The 22,853-nt window shown below is 43.7% G+C and overlaps 1 protein-coding gene across 1 annotated transcript in view; it reads left to right on the top strand.

The window, feature by feature from the left end:
• The window catches only part of TMEM192 (transmembrane protein 192), a 118,156-nt gene that overhangs the window by 70,976 nt on the left and 24,327 nt on the right, over positions 1-22,853 (top strand). The window lies entirely within an intron of this gene.

Below are 22,853 nucleotides of genomic sequence, written 5' to 3'. Positions count from 1 at the left end.
TATGGAGACCAACTCTGGACCTGCCAGAGGAACTGTGAAAAGTCCCAGCCAACCGTGAGGTTCCCTGAACCACTGTCTCCAAGAAGTGAAGGAGCTCAGGGGAAGGAAGCCTAGGGAGGAAAAGAGCACCCAGGACACCAACGAAGCAGGAAGCCCCAGGGCCAGGAGGCCCAGTGCCTGGAGTGTGGTGGCCTCTGAGCATCTGCTGACTCTGTTTCCTGTTTGTGCCCCAAGGGGTTGGTGTATCTGGGGATTAGAATGACCCTGACCTTTCCAGCCCTCCACCCCACCCCATCCTTAGGCAGATCTCAGCCCCATCTGAGTCCAAGTTACCAGCATGACTGTCTCCAGCTGACTACACAGCCTGTTAAGTAATTGACTCCCATTCACTCTACCTCACCCCTTTCTAGTACCTATCTTTTTTTCAAATTGTACTTTTCATCATGCTACTTAAAACAACGTTACAGCTTTCATTGCTTTGGCAAGAGATATAATCTTTGCATTGTCCCAAGTCCAATCATTGCACAGTCTGGTCTACATCTATTTGCAGTCTCATGGTCTACCATCCTACCCTCTCCCTCCACACTCATCTTCCTACCACGCAGCCTTTGCACAAGCAGCTCTCATGCCCCATACACATTGTTTACTCCCTTGTTTTCTTGCACTTTCTTCGGATGCCAGCCTAATTGTGACTCTCTAGGAAGCATTCTCTAAGCTCTGAATTTCTGAATTTTTCTGAAATTCTGCATCACAATTTATTTTTAGCAGATGGCTCATTAGGCAAACATAACGATAATTGATTAAAAAATTCACCCACATCCTTTCAAAAACCAAGCATTTTGGGCCGGCCCCAGTGGTTAAGTGCGTGTGATCTGCTACTGGCGGCCGGGGTTCCGATCCCCGGCGTGCACCAACGCACCGCTTGCCAGGCCATGCTGAGGCGGTGTCCCACATACAGCAACTAGAAGGATGTGCAGCTATGACATACAACTATCTACTGGGGCTTTGGGGGAAAAAAAAGGAGGAGGATTGGCAATAGATGTTAGCTCAGAGCCCGTCTTCCTCAGCAAAAAGAGGAGGATTAGCATAGATGTTAGCTCAGGGCTGATCTTCCTCACAAAAAAAAAAAAACAAAAAAAAAACAAAAACAAGCATTTTATTGTATGCTATGAATCTATAAAACAGATTACTCTTATAAAATATAAATTCAGAAATATATAAATTGATGAATAACAGATGAGTAGATAATAAGGACTGACAAAAATAAACATATATGTAGTTTAACAACTTGGTAAACAGCTCAGGGCTTCACTTTTTTCTGCTTTGAAATTTCCCTGGTAACTGAAAATGGTTTGGGAAATCTTTGGAAGGTATATTTCTTTTTTATTTTTTTAATTTTATTTTTGGTGAGGAAGATCAGCCCTGAGCTAACATCCATGCTAATCCTCCTCTTTTTTGCTGAGGAAGACCGGCTCTGAGCTAATATCTGTTGCCAATCCTCCTCCTTCCCCCCGCCCCCAAAGCCCCAGTAGATAGTTGTATGTCATAGCTGCACATCCTTCTAGTTGCTGTATGTGGGACGTGGCCTCAGCATGGCCGGAGAAGCAGTGCGTCGGTGCGCGCCTGGGATCTGAACCAGGTCCGCCAGTAGCAGAGTGCGTGCACTTAACTGCTAAGCCACCGGGCGGCCCTATTTCATTTTTTTAAAACAGGATCTCTGGAGTCTATAGGGATTTCCTCTTGAAGATGCTCAGGAATTATGTGGAACATTCTGCAGACAGCAGGTTTCAGAGGTGCAGCTCCTGAGAAACCCTTGGGTGGCTGAGCCTGTCCTATGGAAGCTCAGGTTGCTGAGACCGCCATTTTTGGAGCTGAGGCGAGAAAGCCAGGCCCATCAGTCCCTCTGTCCGTAATTCCTCAGGTTGTTGGAGTCAAATGTCGGGTTCGCGATAAGCAAGCCCATATTTTGCCGCATGCCTCGTTGTGACGTCCAGCACCTCCACTCAGCACCCCTACCCCTCACCCAGCCCGTCCACGTCACAGGTTCCTGGGGGAGAGAAGTCCTGAAGGTCATGGGTCTTTATGAGTGGAGGGTGAATGGTCCTTACCTAAAGTAGGCGGAGTCTTAGAGGCTTTATCCACGCGGTGACTGTCGTTCCCCATAGTGGACAGTGAGCCAAAGGCAGGAGGGAACCTGCTCTGGGAATCGATGGTGCCGGAGGAGCCTCATCCCGTGACCATAATTAAAGGATATGTGTGCCCTGCACATTGCTATACATGTTTCTTCATCTCTCAATACCCTTACAGCAGTAATGGCTCCCAGTTGAGAGATGACAACATCGAAGGCCAGAGAGGTTAAGAGATGGAGAGTGAGACTACAGCCCAGGCAAGTTCCACTCAGAACCCAAAAGCGCAGCCACCACGCATCCTGCCCCAACCCAGGGGCAGTGAAGAGCCCTGTAGTGGGGTTCCCTGGGGGCACTTCCTTCCCCTGGAGCGTGAGCCTGAGGTTACAGCCTGCACCCTGCCCCTGCCTGCTGCCTCTGGAAACCTGTGACCTTTCTGAAGGTGCACAGGACTTGCCACCATCACCACCCCATAGGTTTTCTACATTATAAACTATAAAGTGTGACAGTTCACAATTCAAATGACATTTTCTGAAAAGGTTAGGGCAGCCTCTTACCCTCTACCTGAATTCTCCGTCACATGGGGGCTGAGACAAACGCTGTGTTGTTACTGGTCTGTCCTCCTAGGAGACTCTACCTCCACGAAGGAAGGGACTGTGTCTCTAATATCAATGTTCCTGGGGTCTGACAGGAGCTAGTAGGGGAAATTAATAGAAAGTGGATTTAAAATGTATAGCATACATATATATAGTTTTTTTCATGTAAACACAGTATTGTGTATACTGGAAATCAGCAGGAATTCATTTGTCGTGGTTGGGCAGTATTTTGTTGCTAAACCAGGAAAAAAAAGGTTAAATCAAACACCTAAAATGAAACATATTGTTACTGGTAAATACTGGCATATTATAGACAACCAAACACAAGTGATTCTGGGTAATGAAGTCCAATATATTATACATGTGGTATTGTAAAAATAAATAATAGTTCTGTATTTCAGTAATTTAAAAACAACGCCCTACCCAAAATACACTTGAATGATTCATAGATGATATATATAGATAAACCAAGCACAGGGGTAAAAATTAGTAGCAATCTAGCAGCCATAGTGACACAAAGCAATACTTCATATTTTTCCAAGATCCATACATATTTAAAATAGCTTACTGGGGTCCGGCCTCTTGGCATAGTCGTTAAGTGCTCGAGCTCCGCTGCTGGCGGCCTGGGTTCAGATCCCGGGCGCGCATGGACACACTGCTTGTCAAGCCATGCTGTGGCGGCATCCCATATAAAGTAGAGGAAGATGGGCATGGATGTTAGCTCAGGGTTGATCTTCCTCACACACACAAAAAAATAATAGCTTACCAAGTACAATAGTGTGAGTGCCTGGGTGGGAGAGAATGGGAATAGAGAATGAGGATAAAGGAGAAAACTAAACGTTAAGAGATTAACCTTGTATGAACTACTAATGACAATATACAATGAACTGCTGAGGTCCCCAAAATGACTAATCGAACAACAAGAAAACAAGCAAGAAAAGTCAACATGTATGAATAACTTCCCGCTGAGTAGCAAAAACCATGGAAATAATGCACTATACATACTGAGTGGTAAGGTAGTTTATTAACATAATATTTTTTGGAAAAAATTATTCATTAACCACAAAATGAACAGTGCATATTTTAAAAATTCAAATGGTATGGAAATGTATAGGATCAGTTTTTCCTCTACTCTATCCCTTCCCCACCCCACTAACCCATCCCTTAAAACACAGTTGCTTCACCTTCCCCAGTGTTAGCTCCTGTTCTCTCTGGATGCATGTTTCTGAATCATTATTTCTTTATTTTTGTATATTTAGAGACACATGTAATCTTTTTCCAAAAACAAAAAAAATTACTGAGATGAGATCTGCTATATGTATTATTTCATAGCTTGCTTTTTTTTTTACAATTGAAATTAGTTTAATCCTTTTTAAAGTGTTACAATACCATGCATGCTTTCATGACATTCATGTATAACTGGTATAGCCAAAAATCGTTTCACTTCAGTTTTCTAAACAGTTACCCATTTTGCACACCAACAGAATATTCAAAAGTGTAAGCAAGAAATGGAAACCCAACAATTTTTTTTTTTTTTTTGCGAGGAAGATCAGCCTTGAGCTAACATCCGATGCCAATCCTTCTTTTTTTGCTGAAGAAGATTGTTCCTGGGCTAACATCCGTGCCCATCTTTATCTGCTCTATATGGGATGCCGCCACAGCATGGCTTGATAAGTGGTGTGTCAGTCCTCGCCCGGGATCCGAACCTGCGAACCCTGGGCCGCCAAAGCGGAGTGCTCGCACTTAACTGCTACACTGCCGGGCTGGTCCCAACTGAATTCCCATTTTAATGGATGTGAGGAAAACTACTCAAAGCTTATGTAAATCTTTGAAAATCCTACTACATTTAAGGGACTAAACTCAAATCCCTATTGCATTATAATATGCCACTTATTCCTAAAAATACCCCCGTGTGAGACAGGGGAAGGACAAACTATGATACCACATGTCCTTTTAGTTAGACAGAGATTTGACAATTGTCATTTTGTATGGTTTACACTTTGTAACTGTTAGTGTTTAAAGGAATTAAATCTCAGAATGGTTTCCTATGTACAAAAGTTAAAATTTATAAAGACTGTTAAATAGTAAAATATAGTATACATAAATTTCTATGTGTATTTTAAATAAATCTGTAAGATAGGAAAGTCTAACTGAAGAAAACTCACTGCGAACATGCTCTGGTCCCCTCCAGCGCTGTTACTCCAGCCACCCCCACCTCCAAATACAGTTTTGATCATTTCTTGAGCCTCCTGTTAGTGTTTCTTTATAGAAATCAGGCAATTGTGATGCATATTTTTCTCACCCACATTTGTCCTTGTAATGAGCAGTCAGACTCCACATTTTTGGGTGTTTGCTCACAGCTTAAGCCTCACCCCGCCTTCTTCCCCTGTGCCCCCCACCTGGACAAGCTGAACCATAGTGAAGGGGTGATTATGCCCAGTGCTTCTTTGATCAGCCAAATTTGGCCTGTTCTTCAACCTGAAAAGAATGAATGACATCTGACACAACCCTGAGGCTGTGGTCGCAACCAAACAGACCTCTCTACCCAGTCCCCAACATTGTGGAAATCACTGATTCCAACCAATCAGCAGTTGGTAAATGTCCTGTGATCACAGGTTTGGCTGTCTGTCCTGTTCAGTGTCTGTCTCAACAGCCTCTCAGCTGCGGTTGCCTTAACCTTCAGAGGCATGTAATACACCTTTACTGGGTTATCCTCCTGGATCTGCAACAGCTTTGCCCTCCCACAGAACCATTGCAGGCAGGATCTGGAGTGCATCCTGGTTTGTCCAAGAACAGAGGTACAATATTACATTAATGACCTCCTCCTCTGAGGATATTCAGGATATGCAAATATTGAAAAAAGGAACTCAGAAAAGCAGATGGGACATTGACCCACATATAATGTGAGGCACTGTCAACTTTGTTAAATTTCTGGAAATTATTTGATAATCTGAGACTTGCTCCCTCCCTGACACCATGAAGAAATAGCTGTTGTCCCCTCAGCACCCACAACTTCTACTAGGTTCTTTTGTTGTTCTGGAGCTAACACATTCCTTATTTACAAATTTCACTTGAACCCATTTGTGCTGTTTCTTGTAAATTGGCCCACCTTGAATGGTCATCCCTACCACAAAAGGCTGGAGACTCTCTTTAAATTGCCATACAACCAGCACTCCCATTGCTGCGCTCAGAGTCTCCTTCCCCATTGAGGCTTCATTGACCTGCTCTCATGCCTTCTGGAGTTAGCCATGATGGCCTTAAGTTGTCCATAGACTTCTGATGCAAGAACCTGCCCTTGACCTCACACTATTTGTCATTAGAGCTGCGATTACCTCTGCTTATGGGGCTATCCTGAAAGTAGATAGCCCTGAGCATGTGACCATCTACTCAGCAATCCATTTTGCCTTGGGACCTGGAAACAGCACCCTAGGAGCTCAGCATGGCTACCAAGACCCCCTTGAGACATGAAGGAGCCAAACCTGGGCCCTCTGGGATATCCTACCTGCAGGAGGGAGTGGCCTTCCCTCTCCTCAGTTTCTCTTGAGATGCCACGGTGCTGAAGGAGGTTATCCCTTCCCCAGACCACCAGGCTCCCTGGGCAGCTCCGTAGGATTCCCTGAGTGAAAAGCAATGGGAGCTCACAGACTTTAGCTATGACATCACCACATTCGTACATGATGGAGCTCAGACAGAGTGGCTGCTTTTCATTTCTTAATTGGGACATCTCTGATGAAGGACCGGACCCAAGAGTCATCATAATTGACCATACATCAATCAGCTATCTTAGCACCAACCAACAATTGGCCCCATCTACACGTGTTTACTACTCTTGGGTGATTCTCTAAGAGTTGCCCCTTTGTGGTAAAAGAACTCCGGGAATCTCTTATCTCCATTACCCTCAGTGTCAATCAAAGTAACACTTGTCTTTCCATATACTAAGGCCACAATAACAAGGCCTCATCAGGACACTCCTTATCCACGTGGGAGTTCCAGACTCTACTGATAGTAACGAAGGCACTCATTTAACTTCTCAAGATATACTGTGCTGGGCTCTGGAACAAGGCATTCAATGGAAACTTCTCCTCTCTTCCAAGTCTCAGGGTGCAGGCCTCACAGAGCACCACAATGCCTTATTGAAATAAGTTCAGATTAGTTGAATGAAGATGGTCTATTTCTGTCATTAGTCAATCATCAGGGGTGAATATTAAGGCATCTGTCTTTATCTTTTTTTCCCTAGTAGATTTTACTTCTTTTTTAAGAGCAGTAAGGTTTACAGAAAACTTGATCAGAAAGTACAGAGACTTCCCACATAACCCCGCCACCTCCACACAATTTGCCCTATATTTTATGTCTTGTATTACCGTGGTACATTTGTTACCTCTGATGAGCCAACTTTGATTCATGAAAGTCCATAGTTTATGTTAGGGTTGACTCTGTGTGTTGTACAATCTCTGGTCTTCAGCTGATAAAATGACACGTCTCCATCATTTCTTTTTTTTTTTTTTTATTGTGATTTTTTTTTTTTTTTTGTGGAGAAGACTAGCCCTGAGCTAACATCCAATGCCAATCCTCCTCTTTTTTTCTTGAGGAAGATTGGCCATGAGCTAACATCTGTGCCCACCTTCCTCTACATTTCATGGGACGCCACCACAGCACGGCTTAATAAGCGATGCGTCCGTGTGCCCCCGGGATCCAAACCTGCGAACCTCGGGCCGCTGTAGCAGAGCACACGCACTTAACCACTTGCGCCACCGGCCGGCTCCTCCATCATTTCTATATCATATACGGTAGCCCCCTTTTATCCATAGGGGATATGTTCCAAGACCCCCAGTGGATGCGTGAAACCATGGATAGCACTGAACCCTATATATACCTACCCATACATACCTACAGTGCAATGCATTGCAGTCGGTCAGAACACGTTTTCTGTTCATGTCTTTCACCCACAAATTTAATTTCTTTTCCATCTTAGCTAAGCACTTATCATGCACCATGGCCATAACTTTTTACATTTTGAGGTGTGACAGCAAAACTATTATGAATTTCTTTTTCCTTCTTCACAATTTCATGGATAGAACATTTGTTCTTACCATAGATCTTAGCAACCTCAGCATATGATTTTTTTTTCTTTTTTTATTAAGTTGAGAACTTTCACCTTTTCACTTAAAGGAAACACTTTATGGCTTCTCTTTGGCATATCCAAATTGCCAGCATCACTACTCTTGCACTTTGGGGCCATTATTAGGTTACTTGAACACAAGCACTGTGATACTGAGACAGTCAATCTGATAACCAAGATGGTTACTAAGTGACTAACAGCAGGTAGCATAGCCAGCAGGGATACGCTGGACAAAGGGATGATGCACGTCCAGGATGGGATACAGCCAGACGGTGCAAGATTTCATCACGCTATTCAGATGGCGTGCAATTTAAAACTTATGAATTGTTTATGTCTGGCATTTTCCATTTAATTGCTTTAGTAAATTACCAAACCTGACAGAGTTTGGAAGGAATCTATGAATTTGTAGATGACTGAGTAGAAATGTTGGTAGACCAGGCATTCCTTTTGTGGCTGGCATCTGAAGTATGGTCAGTGTGTGGAACTGAGCTCTTAACCTGTGCAGTCTGACACGAACTCTGAGTAGTCAGTGTAGAATTGAATTGATTTGTTGGACACCTATTTGGTGACGTAGAGTTGGAGAAGTGGCGTTGGAACAGACATCACATATTTGGTGTCAGAAGGGGAAAAAAACCCTATCATCTTCACAAGTGCCCCACCTTTGAGAGCAGAAACAGCTAGAAGAGACTCAAGTTGACTATTTCCATCCTCCCAGGTCAGTTAAACTCTGGGAAAACCCCAGTCAGCTATGCTCTGGCAAAAAAGATTATTTTGAGGACATGCCTTATTAAGAAGAAGAGAATATTCTGGGCATATTTTAAAATGGCTACTTTGTTGTCTCTTCCTAATTGTGGAGACAGTGGTTTATCCTGTGTGTTCAGTTCTCTGAATGAAGAGTTGTTGATTTTAAGTTTCTTGGCTTTTTTCTTCTGAGGACTGAAGGCTTCTAAGTTCCTTACATGCCAGACCAGAGACCAGAAGTCTCTCACTCCTTTTTTTGATGTTGGACAGCTGACAGCTCTAAACCTTCATCCCTTTGTGCACCACACCTGTACACAGTGATAAGAAGGCCTGGGTGCTCCTTCCTTTGGCTCTGGCAAGTGATTCACTCCACAGAAGGCCCTGTCCCTGTACCGGAGCTCTCAGCCTAGCCCATCCCCTCACCTTCAATAAAGCCCCAGGCCCTGCTCCTTTCATTACTCTCTCAAGGCATTTCCCACCTGTTTGAGAGGCCTGCTCTGCCTTCCCTGGACACTTCCATTGTGGAAGTAATAACCTTTTTCATACCGTCTAGGCATGTGTGTGTTGTCATCAGTATAGACATCTGAACCAAACCTCAGGTTGGGGTCCACCTGCCTGTGCAGGTGACCATCACAGTCATAGAACAGGTAACATGCTGCATATTTTGCAATACTCTGCTTTGTTGTTCTACTGATAAATCCTCCAGATCGTTTCATAATAATACATGCCACCCTTGTATGAGTCTCCAAGTGCAGATACACAATAAATTCTGTGGACATTGTTGAAAATTGCTGGGCTGTAGACAGTGATTAAGTACCAATTTACAGAAAATAACAATGGACTGTATCACTTGACCCTTCCTCCATTTGTATATAATTTATCGATTTGTTCACAATGGTCTTCAACCCTTGGGATTATTGAATTGACTAATTTTTGTTCTACTCACTGTGAAATGGTATCTGCTGGACATTTTATTTGCCTATTAGCTCATTTCCAAGGTGATGGACATTTTTTCATAGATGGTCTTTCAACTTCCGTTAAATATGTTTTGCTTCTGTTTCCATTTTTATTTATTTATTTTTAATTTTTTTATTTTTGTGAGGAAGATTAGCCCTGAGCTAACATCTGTTACCAATCATCCTCTTTTTGCTGAGGAAGACTGGCCCTGGGCTAACATCTGTGCCCATCTTCCTCTACTTATTATATGGGATGCCGTCGCAGCATGGCTTGACAGGTGGTGCGTCGGTGAGCGCCCCAGCATGTGAACCTGTGAACCCTGGGCCGCTGAAGCATAGTGCACAAACTTAACCACTACGCCACCAGGCCAGCCCCTCTTTTTCCATTTTTAAATTATGTGTCTGTTTGTTTTACTCTGCAAACTAACCCTTTTATGTCTCATGTATTGCTGATATTTTTCTTCCCTGCCCATCTTCCTCTACTTTATATGTGGGACGCCTGCCACAGCATGGCTTGATAAGCGGTGGGTAGGTCCACGCCAGGGATCCGAACTTGCGAACCCTGGACCACTGAAGCAGAGCGTGCGAACTTAACCACTATGCCACCGGGCTGGCCCCAATGTTGTCTGTCTTTTAACTACATTAATTTTAATATATTTGAATTTGTCAGTCTGTGGCTTTACAGCGTATTCTTTTTCTTATATGAGAACGTTCTCCCTATTCATGTGTCAATAAAACATTTACCTGTGACTTCTTAAAAAAAAAACCAATGCCGTGTTGGCCCTGTTTCATTCAGGAGAGAGGATAGGCTTTTCTTTTCATCAGGAACACAAGTTCCTGTCCTCCAGACCTGGGCACTGAGTGTGTCTAGCACCACCTGCTGGAAAACTTGTGAACAACCAAAATGACATGGTTATAAAAGTTCACCTAGGTGAAAAGTAATGCAGGGATATTCGGTCCTTTGGTGGCCATGGTCTATCCTGGAAGTGCTCTGTGCACATGTAGGCAGATGTCCATTCCCGCTCCTAGACTGCAAATGAGAGGACACGGGTTCTACAACTTCCCCTCATTCCTTTTGTTTACTTATCGTATGGTCTTAGAAATTTTCCCATATCAGCACAAATATTTCACTTTTTTGGCTCAACTTTGAGCAAAAGCCTGAATGGAAAATGTTACATTCATGGTGGAAAAAGAATGTTTTTGAAGAAGCAGTAGGATATTCTTTCCCCTAGATTTGTGTTTCCTCCAGTATTTTTCACCCTCTCATTTTCAAATAAAAGCTACCATTCCCTGAGTCCTTTACTATATCAGAGACCCTGTGCTCTATGCTTTACTCAAACATCCCATGGAAGCTTCACAAGAATTCTGTGTTGTAGAAAGAATAGTATCCCATAAACAAGAGTGGACAGGGAGGATTAAAATGGCCACTGACTCCAGGCCACAGGGATAGAATGTCCTTCTCTGTGCTCCTCAAAAGCCTAGCTGTTTCAAAGTGCTTAGAGATCTGTACTTTTCATTACCCCTTCAGCTGGTAATTCCCATTTTGAGACTACTCTTCCAAAAAACAGTCAAAGAGAAAATCGTGATGTATAAGTAGATTTCCATGCAAGCAGTATTTATCAAATGGAAAGATGAGAAATGAGCCATGAACGGGGCAAGAGAATGAGCTTGAGCTTTGGTGTGGTCTCAGCTCTGTTCTTTACTAGCGAGGTGTCCTAGGAAAAGTTACTTAATTCCTCTGAACCTCAATGTCTTTTTTTGCAAAATAAATGTAAGACAAGTCACAGTAATGTTGTTAATAATAAAAGAGAATATATATTATCCTAGTAAGAGGCACAAAATAGTTACTCTATAAATATTAGTGTTAGATCAGTGCCCCACAACAAGCAAATGGGTAAGGAATTAGTAGATTATAAAAAACTCAGAGTGTGAAGAGACTTTAGGAATTATTGAACTCAAAACCTTGCTTCTATTTTTTCTTTAATAAAAAGTATGTTACCCTCTGTAGATGGATAGAAGTGCCTAGAACTTATGCGTATTTTCACTTGCTTCATAGATATCGTATGGTGTAAAACGTTTTCATTCAACATTCTGATTTTGTGAAGGAAAGTGGGATCATCAAGGATGGGAAGGAGATTGTTCTGCATAATTAAGAATATATCTTTTATTTTATTTTTTTAATTAATTTATTTTTTTTTGTGAGGAAGATCAGCCCCGAGCTAACATCCATGCTAATCCTCCTCTTTTCGCTGAGGAAGACTGGCTCTGAGCTAACATCTATTGCCAATCCTCCTCCTTTTTTTCCCCCAAAGCCCCAGTAGATAGTTGTGTGTCATAGTTGCACATCCTTCTAGTTGCTGTATGTGGGACACGGCCTCAGCATGGCTGGAGAAGTGGTGCATCGGTGTGCGCCCAGGATCCGAACCAGGGCCGCCAGTAGCGGAGCACGCGCACTTAGCTGCTAAGCCATGGGGCTGGCCCAAGAATATATCTTTTAGAGCCAGCCCTGATGGCCTAGTGGCTAAAGTTTGGCATGCTCCCCTTCAGCGGCCCAGGTTCAGTTCACGGGCAGGGAACCACACCACTCATCTGTCAGTAGCCATGCTGTGGCAGCGGCTCACATAGAAGAACTAGAAGGACTTACAACTAGAATATACAACTATGTAGTGGGACTTTGGGGAGGAAAAAAAAAAAGAGAGAGAGGAAGATCGGCAACAGATGTTAGCTCAGGGCGAACCTTTCCCAGCAAAAAAAAAAATATATATATATCTTTTAGTTTTTTATACAAAGTAATTTGTATAATATAGAAGCATATAATTAAAAAATGACTGTGTCTGAGTGGGTTCCAACTCACTATTTCATCTAATTCCACCAATCCATCTTTCTTTCTAGAAGCAAACATTTTTACTTTTCCACATTTTTTGTAAATTTCAAACCTGCAAAAAAATTAAAAGAATATTACAATTAACACCTATATACCCATCCTTTATATTTCCCAAGGAACATGTTTGCCTTATTGCTTTATTTCTCTCTATATATCCATTTTTGTTTATCTGTTCATTTGTTTTCCTACAGCATTTGAAAGTAAGTTTCAGACACCATGACACTTTCCCACTAAATACTTCAGCTTTAACATCCTAAAAATGAGGGTGTCTCCCATAGAATCACAATATTATTATAAATTAAGAAATATAATGATTTTGATTAATAAATAATATCTATTTCTCCAATTGCTGCGAAGTTATCCTGTCCCTTCCCCCTTTTTGTCCTTCATGACATTGACTTTTTTTTTGCGAGGAAGATCGGCTCTGAGCTAACATCTGCCAATCGTCCTCTTTTTTGCTGAGGAAGACTGGCCCTGGGCTAACATCCGTGCCCATCTTCCTCCACTTTATATGGGACGCCACCACAGCATGGCCTGACAAGCGGTGCATCGGTGTGCGCCCAGGATCCGAACTGGCGCACCCCGGGGTGCTGCAGCGGAGCGTGTGCACTTAACCGCTTGCACCACCGGGCAGGCCCAATGACATTGACTTTTACGAAGACTTCAGGCCAGTTGTCTTTTTGACTGTCTCACATTCTGTATTAGCCTAATTGTTTCCTCATGGTTAGATTCAGGTTGGACGTGTTTGGCCTGAATACCATGCAGGCATGTGGCATTCCTCCCATTGCATCCCACTGCGGGACACACAGTGTCAGTGTGATCACTTGGGTCAATGGTGTCTGCGAATGTCTCCATGATAAATGTCCCTTTCCCTTCATGATTAAAAGGCGTTTGAGGAGTGGATACCCTGCTGCCTAACAAAGTTTTCCCCAAAGGCCTTAACAACCGGGGATGATTCTTGCCTGCATCAGTGATCACATTGTGGGTAGCAGACGGTTGTTCTCAGGTTCTGCGTCCTACACTTCACTGCTGGCATCTTCTCTAAAGAAGAGCTTTACCTCCCGACTCCTCCTCCTGTCTCTTTAAAGTCGCCCTTTGGACTCAAAATTCTTTTTTCATCCAGTGTGTTTTAATCCATTACTTTTCTTATTGAGGCTCAGCATGTCCCACGTTTGCCCAGATGAGCCCCTTTACATGACTCTGTGTCCTTAGGACAAGTCCTCACTAGTCTTTGAGAGCATTCGTGCTCTCTGATACAGGGGGTCTCAGCCTCATCCTGTTCTTTCCTGATACCAGACCTAGAATGAAACCTTCCTCCATGACACCCTGGCTCCTTTACTGGTGATGAATATTTAAAAATCAAGACCTGGGAGAGTAAACCCTTTTATTTTATTTTATTAAAAAAAATTTTTTTTAAATTTTATTTATTTTTTCCCCCAAAGCCCCAGTAGATAGTTGTATGTCATAGCTGCATGTCCTTCGTTGTATGTCATAGCTGCATGTCCTTCTAGTTGCTGTATGTGGGATGCGGCCTCAGCATGGCCAGAGAAGCGGTGCGTCGGTGCACACCCGGGATCTGAACCCGGGCCGCCAGCAGCGGAGCGCGCACACTTAACCGCTAAGCCATGGGGCCAGCCCTATTTTATTTTTATTATTATTTTTTTTTACTTTTTTTTTGTGTGTGTGAGGAGATCAGCCTTGTGCTAACATCTGCCAATCCTCCTCTTTTTTTTTGCTGAGGAAGACTGGCCCTGGGCTAATATCCGTGCCCATCTTCCTCGACTTTATATGGGACGCCGCCACAGCATGGCTTGCCAAGCGGTGCGTCGGTGCGCGCCCAGGATCCGAACCGGCGAACCCCTGGCCACCGCAGCAGAGCACGTGCACTTAACTGCTGGAGCCACTGGGCGGGCCCCAAGTAAACCCTTTTAAATGTTTGACAAGACATTTGAGGGTGTACATGTTAAGAACTGTGAAGGATCTGAGATTTTACCTTCTTTTTGAGCTAACAAGTTAGCCTGCCCATGTTTCATGGATGCTGGCAGGAGACAGGATCATCTTGGATGAGACACAAAGCACATTCTTACTCATGGCAGGGCAGGCAGCATAAGCTTTATGTTAGAATCAGCTCCCCATGTCCCCCCATGCCATGGGGTGGGCCTAGATGGATGCTGTGCACATAGTGGGTTTGCATCACAATCAAGGAACCTCAAATTCAGAATACCCAATCTTCTCTACTGGTCTGCAAGCAAAGTTGCGCAATCTTTGCCTCACAGGGAGGTATCACCGTTTTTACATTGTACAGCAAACATACCTCCCTCTGCTCTGGAGGGTGATTCTATCTCTATCTTCCTAAGCAGTTGCTCATGCAAACATCCTTGAAAAGAAAGTCCAGAACCAAAAGGCAATCAGTGCTTCTGCTCACAAGATGTGCAGAAACCCAAGAGAACCACAGAGGATTGTCTCCTAATGTTAAACGGACCAAGAAGCAGCAGTAAATAGGCACTGAGACTATTCTGTGGGCTTGTAAACCTGGATCTTTGATGAAATCATTAAGTACAATTTTAGTGGAATAGGGGAAGAAGATGTAAATAAGATATAATGAGGATACTGTTGGGGAGGGGGAAATTCCCCCTTCTACTCTTTTTTTTTTTTTTGTGAGGAAGATCAGCCCTGAGCTAACATCTGCCAATCCTCCTCTTTTTGCTGGGGAAGATTGGCCCTGGGCTAACATTCGTGCCCATCTTCCTCCATTTCATATGGGACACCGCCACAGCATGGCTTGACAAGCGGTGCCTCGGTGCACGCCCGGGATCTGAACCAGTGAACCCCGGGCCGCCACAGCGGAGCGTCCGCACTTAACTGCTTGCGCCAGCAGGCCGGGCCCGCCCCTTCTACTCTTCTTGTGTTCTTGTGGCCGGACCAATAACAAAACTGACACAAGACCACATTAATAGGAGAAAAACCCAGTTTAATATGTATGTATTAGAGATCACAGAGAAATGATGCTCAGAGAGTGAACAAAGCAGGCAATATATATATCTTTTACCCTAAGAAAGAATAAATTTGTGAAGAATGACAGGACGAAGAATCTTAGGTTTGAGGTACATAATTAGTGAGGACTTTAAACAGAGTTTAGGCTTGAGGTTGTAAATTAGCAAGGTTTATTTATGCAGGATTCTCAGCCCTGATTGCCCTAGCTCTGGTCATGAGGATGCAGAGAGAGCACCTTTCACCTGGGAGATTTATTTCCTGCTTTCAGGGTAAACAGGTGGGAGGGTCAGAATGCTCTTCTTGCTTCTTAAATAACTTTAATTCAAAATAATCAGTATGCCACTGTGGGGTGTTTGGGGGTGGCCTGCCCTGGGCCCCAACAACACTATTCCAAGCAGTGGTCTGCAACGGTAGTTCTCAGTGTGCTCTCTAGACCAGCAGCATCAGGACCACAGGGGAATGTGTTAAAAATATAAATTCTTGAGCCCCATCTCAAACCTACTGAATCAGAAACTCTGAGGGTATGGGTGGGGAAGCACAGAAATCAATCTGTTATTAAAGGCAGAAGATTCTGGTGCACCCTAAAGTTTGAGAACCGATCATCTGGAAGTTGCATTCAAAGCAAGCAATTTTTCCCCACTCTACTAGATAATTCCATCTGAATGAAAGCCACATACAATGACAAAGGAAATGATTATGGCACATACAACACAAGAGAATCTGTATTAAAAGAGAACCAAGTTTTTTGTTTTTTTTCCCAACAGGATTGCTCATTGAGAGAAAAAACTCTGACTAGAAATTGAATATTTTAAAATAGTTATTTTTCGGAGTTAAAAAAATAAGGAAATGAAGGCCCATCAGAGAACTCAAAGGCCTTATTCTCAACTGACTCTGTCAAACATCAGCCACTCTAACGACTTCAACTGCCTTATCTCTTTTAAAGTGTCTCAAGTCCATATTTTTAGCTTAAACCTCTTCTCTAAATGTCAAATCAGTAAATCCAACTGCAAACTAGACATTTCGGTTTCTTAATGGCATCAAACACTTAGTGTGTTCAAAACTGAACCCGCCTTCCCATCCAATCCTGCTCTCACCCAGCGGTTGCTATTTCAGTGGCTGCCAACAGGAGCTCTTCCCTTCCCTCCATATCCCATCATTTAATATTCCTTTATGTCCTCTTCTAATCTCATCCCACCTCCCTGCATCAGGGCACCATAATTTCTGGGAAAAGCCTCCTAACAATCCAATCTGGCAGCTGAATCTTACCCCACCTCATCCACTCAACTCCCATGATCTGATCTCTAAAACGCAGCAGGGAGATCTTTTCAAAAGCATCTGCTGGGGGCCGGCCTGGTGGCATAGTGGTTAAGTTTGCAGTGCTCTGTTTTGGCAGCCTGGGGTTTGCAGGTTCGGACCCTGCGTGGGGATATACTCACCGCTTATCAACCCATGCTTTGGTGGAGTCCCACATATGAAGTAGAGGAAGATGGGCACGGATGTTAGCCCAGGGCCAATCTTCCTCAGCAAAGAGAGGAGGATTGGCAATAGATGTTAGCTCAGAGCTAACCTTCCTCACCAAAAAAAAAAAGCATCTGCCGCTCCTGGTGTCCCTCTGCTTAAAATCCGCCAGCCAGTTCCCATTGCTCTCAGGGTCAAAACCACAAATTATTATTATTATTATTTTTGCTGAGGAAGATTCACCCTGAGCTAATATCTGTTGCCAATCTTCCTCTTTTGTTATGTGAGCTGCCGCCACAGCATGGCCACTAACAGAGAGTGGTGTGGTTCCACGTCCTAGAACTGAACCCAGGCCGCTCAAGTGGAGCACGTGGAACTTTAACCACTAGGTCATTGGGGCGGGTGCCCGAATTCTTAACATGGCTCCACTCCAGCTATCCCTGGCCTCCCTCACTTGCTTCATGGGAGCTAATTCCCTGTGCCCCCCGGTTCCAGAAAGAAATGTCACCAATAACTACTCAGTTTGCCAAAACACATGGATCATTTGAGGAAGACCTCTGACCTCTGAATTTACTTCCAACCACACTCTGGGCCCTGCACAGAAAGGAAGCTGCCAGGGGCCCCCAAGAAGCTGGACTTCTTAGTTAAGCCACCTACCTGATGCTCCTGTTTTATTATTTTGGCTGTCCTGCATGATTTGCCCTCAGTGTCTCTTCTTTCCACTTCCTGTATTTTCTGCTGGCGAGTTGTAGTGGATGCTGTCCATTCTCCCAACTCCACGAGTGCTGGAGGCTGCTCTGCCCAGTTAGAACACTCCTGGTGGGCCGGCCCTGGGGCTTAGCGGTCAAGTGTGTGCCCTCCGCTACTGGTGGCCCGGGCGCGCACCAATGCACTGCTTCTCAGGCCATGCTGAGGCCGCGTCCCACATACAGCAACCAGAAGGATGTGCAACTATGACATACAACTATCTACTGGGGCTTTGGGGAGAAAAAGGAAAAAAAAAAAAAAAAAGAGGAGGATCGGCAATAGATGTTAGCTCAGAGCTGGTCTTCCTCAGCAAAAAGAGGAGGATTAGCATGGATGTTAGCTCAGGGCTGATCTTCCTCACAAAAAAAAAAAAAAAGAACTCTCCTGGTGCAGCTGTGTCTAATAACTGGTTGATGCAGAGATACACAGTCTGGACAGTGTACAATGAAGCTGCACTTGACAAAATTTCCCAGTAGATTCAAGTCTGAAGATGCAAGTGAGCATAAGTGAGGCCATCTTGTTACACTAAATGGCCCCAGCCCCTCCTCCATGTGACTACTCGCTGCTCTGCATGTATTCCAAATAATTCACATGCTCTCCTGATTTATGGCCTCTGCTTATGTATGTACTCCTCAATAGCTTGATAAGTTAAAACTTTGTTCTGAGTTTCTCTCCAGGAACAGGCTGACCACAGACAGGAAACACACCTACAAGGTATCCATCACAGCTGACAGAAGAATGGAACAATGTGATGCCTGGAGCCCATCATGCCTGGACACCAACATCCGTGGACCCCCTCCTTACTGCCCATTTTCCCTATATAACTGCCTAAAGATTCTGTAACCTTTGAAGATGAGTTTTTGAGACGTTAGTCATCTGTCTTCCGATTTGCCAGCTAATCTAATTAAACTTTGTTACTTGATCTCTAACTCATGATTAATTGGCTCAGATGATGGCAAGCAGAGCGAGCCCATTGCTTGGTATCAAAGACACGTGTGGGGATCCCCGGGTGTGGGCCTCAGTGAAGATGCTTTTATGTGACTGGCCTGTGGGTGGCAGGGAAGTAGAAGGATAAGAATAGCTATTGTGTTAGGGGCCGGTCCCGTGGTGTAGCGGTTAAGTGCTAGCGCTCTGCTGCTGGCGCCCTAGGTTCGGATCCCAGGTGCGCACCGAGGCACCACTTGTCAGGCCATGCTGTGGCGGCGTCCCACATAAAGTGGAGGAAGACGGGCATGGATGTTAGCTCAGGGCCAGTCTTCCTCAGCAAAAAGAGGAGGATTGGCATGGATGTTAGCTCAGAGCTGATCTTCCTCACACACACACACAAAAAGCTATTGTGGGCACCCCAATGGCAACTTAAGTTCTTTAATCCTCAAAACAACCCAGGGTTGTTCATGATCAGTAGAGAACAATTTGCAAATGACATCCAGAACATTTTTTAAAAAACTGAATTTGAGAAATATTTATTGAGCATAATTTCTGAGCCAGTTGCTGTACTAGGCGTTTAAGACACCATGACCAAGAAAACACACGTCACAGGTCTCCCCTTACAGAACTTCCAGTCCACGTAATGGAAAGTGTTTAAACAACCCCCAGATACATAAAAGTCAGTTGCTCTGTGCAAGATGAAGGTGGTGTAACTGTGCATCCTAAAGGCACTGTCCTCCCAGGGGACTCAAAGAAAGAGTCCCTGATGACAAGAAATGTGGTAGGAAGAAGGGGACAGGACAGATTTCTGGATGAGATCTCATCCAGAGTCATCACTCTGCAGAGAGGAGACCCGTGGAGAGGGCCCCACAGGCTGGGAGTCTGGGGAGAAAACACAGTGGAGCAAAGTGCTGAGGAGGCCGCAGAATGACACCTCCCTGACTGACAGTTGCAGATGGGAGGGGAGGCTGGGGAATATTAAGCAAAACAAAAGTTACTAATGAGGGAGCAGCAGCTAAGTGCTGGGCGTGGGGCTGGGTTTCATTGGCTGAGAGATAATATTTAATATGATCATTTCATGTGCAGATTACAAGACTCCAATCATGCTCGGCTTCTTACAGCTGTGAGAGCAGGGGCATGTTATCTATTACTTGAAAGCCATTTTGTCCATTTGTACACTGGGGACAATAATAGTGCTTCACACCTAGAGTCTCTAGCTATATAACCAGAAATTCAATACATATTTAAAATGAGAATGCAGGGGCCAGCCCGGTGGCACAAGCGGTTAAGTGCATGTGCTCCGCTGTGGCGGCCTGGGGTTCACCGGTTCGGATCCTGGGCGCACACTGATGCACTGCTTGTTAAGTCATACTGTGGCGGTGTCCCATATAAAGTGGAGGAAGACGGGCTCAGATGTTAGCCCAGGGCCAGTCTTCCTCAGCAAAAAAGAGGAGGATTGGCATCGGATGTTAGCTCAGGGCTGGTCTTCCTGCAAATAAATAAATAAATAAAAATAAAATGAGAATGCATGTACAGTGCATACTACAGCATGAAGTACTCAATTTTTGTTTGGTATTATTTTTAAAGTTTTTTAAAAAATTAATTAATTTTTTGGTGAAGAAGATTGGCCCTGAGCTAACATCTGTTGCCAATCTTCCTCTTTTTGATTGAGGAAGATTGTCCCTGGGCTAACATCCATGCCAGTCTGCCTCTATTTTGTATATAGGACACTGCCACAGCATGGCTTGATGAGTGGTGTGTAGGTCTGCACCTGGGATCCAAACCCATGAACCCCGGGCCACTGAAGTGGAGCATGCCAACTTAACCACTATGCCACTGGACCGCCCCTATTTTTACTGTTTTGATCAATATTTTTACTAGTATTGTTATATGACAAGAGAATAAATATTTAAAAACATAGAAAAACTAACAAGTGTAATAATCAACTTAATCTCACCACTTAGATATAATCAGGATTCATATTCTTAACTGTTTGCTTTTGGAAATTTTAAATACCCACATATTTATATGTTTTGTTTGTAAGGGATTATTTAGCCAAGATGGTAGTATATTCTACATACATTTTCTTACCCTGCTTCCCTCAACTTAACAAAATAATATAACATGGTGCCCTTTGATATCATAACATTGTTTTCCTACTTGGAAATACTATTTTTTGTTGAAAAAGTAATATATATTGGTTATAAAACAAACAAGAGATTATGGAAAGGACCAAGAGAAAGTCCACCAGCGCCCCAGAATAATCACTGTTAATGGTCTGATTTAAACTGTTTTGTGCTACATATACTGTAAACTCAACATAATTATTAGTATATTCACATATCATCAGGTGAGTGTTGAGTGGCACAAAGTGTCAGGCAGGTTTCTAGTGTTTGGGAAAGGACAGTGAACAGAACCACGTCCCTGCTCTGCAGAGTGGGGTCCACAGAAAACACACACATAAGACTCTGGCAGATATGCCTTGTAACAAAACATTTCAACATGGCTTCTAACATCGACACATTACAGACATAATGTGTCAGGGGATGAAAGCTGATTAAGGAAAAATAAGAATGGAAATTGGTACAAAACCTTGGAAACCCGTTTGGCTCTTTCTAACAAAGTTGAGTATGCACATAGCCAATGACTCAGCAATTCCACTCCTGCTATTTACCTTTCATAAATGTGTACACATGAGCAAGAACGCTCATAACAGCACTATTCCTAATAGGGAAAATCTGGAAACAACCCAATGTTTTTCAACAGTAGAAAGGACTAGTAAACTGTAGTATAGTCATACAATGGAATACTATCCACCAACGAAAAGGATCTGAAAAACAGAAAAATATGCGTTAATTTCTCAGACATACTAATGAGTTAAAGAGCTGAGAAATAAAACAAAATACAATGTATGATTCCCCTTTTATGGGGATCAAAAACAGGCAAAACCAGTCCATGGTTTTAGCAGCAGATAGTGGTTATCTTTGGGGAGAGTGGAGCTAATGATGGAGAGTGCCCAAGAGGGGGCAAAAGGGAGCAGGTAATGTTTTATTTTCAGACCTGGGTAGTGGTTACAAGGTTTTGTTCTCTTTGTAATCATTCCTCCAGCAATGCAAAATGATGGATGTGTGTGTCTTTATATATGTATGCTCTAATAAAAGTTTACTTAAAAAAAGAAATTGCTTCTATTTTGTCTCCATAGGTGGGCCAGGGAAACTGTATTTGCAACAAGCATTTTGGTGATTGTGATAAAGCCCCTTCTTGAACCAGCAACTGGAAACCATGGTAACAAGGACTGGCTTCAGTGTGCAGTCAGACAAAACTGAGTTCAGATTCCTGGTCACTCACTGACTAGCTGTATGGCCACTGATGTTCCACTTGGTAGGGCCTCACTAAGCTTTCCTTGTAGCCAAACCTCCAGGCTGCAGAACACCCCCACCCCCGCCCGTGTCTTTTGCCCTGCCCCCGTTGACCATAGAGTGTGGTCATGATGAGAGTGGACTCCGGAACAAGACTCTGGGTTTGAATCCTGGCTCTGCTGGTTGTTAGCTGCAAGCTTGGGAGCCTGGGTTGGCTAACCCCTGTGCCTCAGTTCCCTCCACTATGAAAAGATAATGGGAGAGCCTAGCTCATAGAGTAGTTGAGAGGAGAGAGCTCAGACAAGCAATAGAACACAGAAAGTGCTAGGTAAGTGATTCTTGTTATGATGATGAATATTAATTGCACCTGAAGCAGGTAAAGTCTGTGCTGTGAATCTCAGATCTGAATCATGTGGTTACTATGAGGGTGGATTCTGAATCTGACTCTGCCGCTCACCAGCTGTGCCCCTGCTGTGTGCCAGGCCCATGTTCACAGCAGTGATTAGGCCAGGAGTCTGACCTCCAGTTTGCCTTCCTAGTGACTATAATGGTTTCTAGCTGCTGGTGAGAGAAAGGGCTCTCTCATGACCTAGGGGCTTACAAAAATATACTTTCCTTGTCTTCACCTATGGACTCTATAGAGAGAGGAAGCTGACGCTGGTGTGTGTTTCTTTTAAAAAAACTTGTTTCCTGGAGTCTGAGATATATACTGAAATGTGCAGAATTCATTAGTGTACAGCTTGATGAAATATCATGAAGAGAAGACAGATCTGAAATGACCAACTAGATAAAAAAAAAAAAAAAAAGCATTACCAGCACCTCCCTCCCTTCAAAGCCCCCAGTCTTAGGATCAGGATACTTATTGTAACAGCAATGAAAAGTGATGAGCTGTTTTAAGCAAAGGGGAGATAAGATCAACTTTTTTCTTTGAAAAGTGCGTTCCAGA

The sequence above is a fragment of the Diceros bicornis genome, chromosome 11 (assembly GCF_020826845.1).
Source record: "Diceros bicornis minor isolate mBicDic1 chromosome 11, mDicBic1.mat.cur, whole genome shotgun sequence".
Lineage (NCBI taxonomy): Eukaryota > Metazoa > Chordata > Mammalia > Perissodactyla > Rhinocerotidae > Diceros > Diceros bicornis.
The sequence above is the reverse complement of the archived record's forward strand: the minus strand, read 5'-3'. Positions and strand labels throughout refer to the sequence as shown.